Genomic DNA, 5,159 nt, shown 5'->3' with positions numbered 1-5,159 from the left:
AGAGGCAAACTTTTGTACCTTGGAAAACTTCGTCAACTTCGTTAATCCGTCTATTTTCATCAAGAGTTGGACTTTGAGAAAACTAATTTGATTCACAAGCCCCATTTATATATTAATAATCATGATAAAGAGGACATCTCCACAGTCAGGAAGGGCGACCCCAATCAGTATTATCAATAATTAAGAATCTTTCGTTTTTGCCCCCGCCCCCCCCCCCACCCACCCACCGATGCTGTTACATGGGCTCCGTCTGTCCGTCCGTGCGTGCGTCCGCCTGAAATGCATCATTTCTTAGACATGCAATATTGAAACCTGGCAAAAAAGGTCACATATCATGGGCGACATATGCACGTCAATCTATTTTTTATATATGCAAATTTGACCGAATGGCTATTTATAGTTAAAAACTGCATAACTCAAAAACTGTAATACGCAGACACTCCATTCGAACGTCTACCCCGTATTATCAAATGTAAGCTATCTTTGGAGACATTTACTTCAGGCAAATGACTAATAGACTACTAAATATAAATAAATAAATAAATAAATAAATATATATATATATATATACATGTACTTACTTACTTACTTACTTACTTACTTACTTACTTACTTACTTACTTACTTACTTACTTACTCACTCACTCACTCACTCACTCACTCACTCACTCACTCACTCACTCACTCACTCACTCACTCACTCACTCACTCACTCACTCACTCACTCACTCACTCACTCACTCACTCACTCACTCACTCACTCACTCACTCACTCACTCACTCACTCACTCACTCACTCACTCACTCACTCACTCACTCACTCACTCACTCACTCACTCACTCACTTACTTACTTACTTACGTACTTACTTGCTTGCTTGACTGAAGCTCTCAGCCACAAAATGTAGATTACTCGTTTTCGGTGAAACAACACGAGAACGTGAACGCTCGCGCCAACATCGAAACTTGTCTCTGAACAACTGTCCTCTCACTGAAGTAGATTCAATTACAATCGTCGGCATGCAATTTACAAATAATTTATCGTCGATGGAACGTACACTCTCTGTTTGTAAGAAAGCCAGGTGTCTGATAAATTCGTTACGCAGTGTTGGTATTGGACCTTACGGTCTCAATCCAATCGTCAGTACAGAAGTCTGGAAACGCATGTGTCTTCCTGCAGCCTTTCATACTTGTGAACTTTGGACTCCCAATGAAACTGAACTTCTAATGCTTGAACGTTGTCAGAGATATGCTGCCAAAACCATTCAAGGTTTTCCCTCCAAAACTCCGACTGATTTAGCTCTAAGCGCAGTAGGTTTGATACCAATTGAGGCATACATTGACAATTGTAAATTGCGTTTTTTTGGAACTCTATGTAACTGTGATAATTTCTCAGTAAGAAAACATGTATTCTTACAACGACTTTTTGAATTTAAGTTTTCATCTGTAAAGAAACGCTTAGGCTTTATACCTGATATTATGAATATTCTTTTGAAATACGGATTACTTTGCTTCTTAGACGAGTTCTGTGCAACTGGTTATTTTCCGCCTAAATTCCTTTGGAAAATTATTGTAAAAGATGCTATATATGAGAAAGAGTGCAATCTTTGGAGAGATAGAATTGCAACTAGAGATGAACTACAGCTCTTCTCTCAGTTACATAAACATATATTGCCGTTTCATTTATATTCCTACTCACGCAAATTCCCTAAATACAAGTCAACTGTTTACAAAATCATGAAAGTTCTTGCCACTCCATGCAATATAAAATGCTCCAAATGTGAAGACGTTGCTGATAACCTTCTCATTCATCACACAACGTCATGTCGCCAAACTTCCACTGCTAGAGACTATTTCTGGACAAGTCTCTTCAATGAACTCAATGTAGACTTTTCTGTGGCTTTATTCAACCTAGATGAGTTTGATTTCATTGTCAGAATTTTAGGAGATGTCTTTTGCAACGACAATCTCCTCATTAACACAGAACTACTTCAAGATATCATATATTATGCATATGTGCCTGGACATTTAGAAACGAACCCTACGCCATGTTTATTTGAAACATGAATATTGCAATTAGTTTTCTGTAATTATTTATACTTTTCCTCTTTGATCTGATTTGTTGTGTAACTCTTCTCTTTTTTGAGGAGGAATAAAGGAACAACAACAACAACAACAACAACTCACTCACTCACTCACTCACTCACTCACTCACTCACTCACTCACTCACTCACTCACTCACTCACTCACTCACTCACTCACTTACTCACTTACTTACTTACTTACTTACTTACTTACTTACTTACTTACTTACTTACTTACTTACTTACTTACTTACGTACTTACTTGCTTGATTGCTTTACTTACTTACTTACTTACTTACTTACTTACTTACTTACTTACTTACTTACTTACTTACTTACTTACTTATATATATAAAATAATAATAATAATAATAATCTTTATTTATACTGGATAGTTCTTTAAGTATATAAACACTTGTCTCCCAAGAAGTCCAGTTAGGGCCATCCCTCATGGGTTCAGTGTTAATGCAGGAGGAAACCGGAGTACCCGGGGAAAACCTGCATTGTTCGGTAGAGTCAAACTGAATGACACTCTTCTTACTTACAGCGTGGTAAATTTGATCGAACCCTGAATGGGGTTACCTGAATGGGGTTCGAATCCCGACTGCAGTGGTAAGAGGCAAGTGGTTTAACCACTCGGCCACCGACACACATACACACACACACACACACACACACACACACACACACACACACACACACACACACACACACACACACACACACACACATATATATATATATATAAACTTATCAAATATTATATACAAAGCAATTTCAATAGTAATGCTGCTTTACCTACCCATGCATATACCTACCCTAATTGGTATAGTTGAATTGATCTATACACAATGTTTACACTGTCAGGTGTTGATAGATTACAAGTATTGGTTTCACAATAAATCTCCAAGTTTACTTCATTTGTGAAAGTGTACAGTAAAGTACATATAAGATAATACGGCAGATATTCAAGGAAACACATGTAATATATTATTTAAGTTAGTTAAAATAATTCATGTCCTTTATTGCTGTAATACAGAAACAGAGGTTAACTTTATATTTAAAATATCATTCCTCATCAATTATAATACATGTATACAGAAATTGAAATCCTGACAAGAAGTGTCTTACATTCGTATGCTAGCTTATTGCCTTTACATTTGTATGCTAGCTTATTGCCTTTACATTTGTATGCTAGCTTATTGCCTTTACATTCGTATGCTAGCTTATTGCCTTTACATTCGTATGCTAGCTTATTGCATTTACATTTGTATGCTAGCTTATTGCATTTACATTCGTATGCTAGCTTATTGCCTTTACATTCGTATGCTAGCTTATTGCATTTACATTTGTATGCTAGCTTATTGCATTTACATTCATATGCTAGCTTATTGCCTTTACATTCATATGCTAGCTTATTGCCTTTACATTCATATGCTAGCTTATTGCCTTTACATTCGTATGCTAGCTTATTGCATTTACATTTGTATGCTAGCTTATTGCCTTTACATTCGTATGCTAGCTTATTGCCTTTACATTTGTATGCTAGCTTATTGCCTTTACATTTGTATGCTAGCTTATTGCCTTTACATTCATATGCTAGCTTATTGCCTTTTCATATGCTAGCTTATTGCCTTTACATTCGTATGCTAGATTATTGCCTTTACATTTGTATGCTAGCTTATTGCCTTTACTTTTGTATGCTAGCTTATTGCCTTTACATTCGTATGCTAGCTTATTGCCTTTACATTCATATGCTAGCTTATTGCCTTTACATTCGTATGCTAGCTTATTGCCTTTACATTTGTATGCTAGCTTATTGCCTTTACATTCGTATGCTAGCTTATTGCCTTTACATTCGTATGCTAGCTTATTGCCTTTTCATATGCTAGCTTATTGCCTTTACATTCGTATGCTAGCTTATTGCCTTTTCATATGCTAGCTTATTGCCTTTACATTTGTATGCTAGCTTATTGCCTTTACATTCGTATGCTAGCTTATTGCCTTTACATTCGTATGCTAGCTTATTGCCTTTTCATATGCTAGCTTATTGCCTTTACATTTGTATGCTAGCTTATTGCCTTTACATTTGTATGCTAGCTTATTGCCTTTACATTTGTATGCTACCTTATTGCCTTTACATTCATATGCTAGTTTATTGCCTTTACATTCGTATGCTAGCTTATTGCCTTTACATTCATATGCTAGCTTATTGCCTTTACATTCGTATGCTAGCTTATTGCCTTTACATCCGTATGCTAGCTTATTGCCTTTACATTCGTATGCTAGCTTATTGCCTTTACATTCGTATGCTAGCTTATTGCCTTTACATTCGTATGCTAGCTTATTGCCTTTACATTCGTATGCTAGCTTATTGCCTTTACATTCGTATGCTAGCTTATTGCCTTTACATTCGTATGCTAGCTTATTGCCTTTACATTCGTATGCTAGCTTATTGCCTTTACATTCGTATGCTAGCTTATTGCCTTTACTTTTACCATGTTTATTAATTTACGTTAAAAGAACCATGATTTTACTATTATATCAAAATAGATTATTGAAATTTTGAATGTCAAATTATAATGAAAAGTTTAAAAATTAAAGAAAACAAGACTTAGTCAAAGAAAAGCAGAAAACTCCTTATATAAAGTTGTCCATTAATTCAGTCAAATGCATCCATATCTAATGGCCAGATATGTTATTGCAAAATCTAAATATCCAATCAACCCTACTCCTAAGTTCTAAGTATATTTATTGACATAATTCAGAATATTTTCACACATATGAAATTTAGAGTCACTTTCTCACCTAATTCGTTTTACCGAAATTAACAACAAGCTGGTATGTATTGATGGTGTTGTGTTTGTAATAAATCATATTGAGTTAATTTATTTACTAATCCTTTTCCTTTTTTTTTTGAAACATTCTTATGTCATTTGTTATATTTTGAAAAAATATCCCATAAATGCAAGGTGAAAATATTCTTTTCCAACACGAAAGTACTAGTCATGTTTGGTTATACTGTCACCTACAATGAAAGTAGTCAAATGCCTCAAAAAAGAACAAAATAGGACT

The sequence above is a fragment of the Glandiceps talaboti genome, chromosome 8 (genome assembly GCF_964340395.1).
Source record: "Glandiceps talaboti chromosome 8, keGlaTala1.1, whole genome shotgun sequence".
Taxonomy (NCBI): domain Eukaryota; kingdom Metazoa; phylum Hemichordata; class Enteropneusta; family Spengelidae; genus Glandiceps; species Glandiceps talaboti.
The sequence above is the reverse complement of the archived record's forward strand: the minus strand, read 5'-3'. Positions refer to the sequence as shown.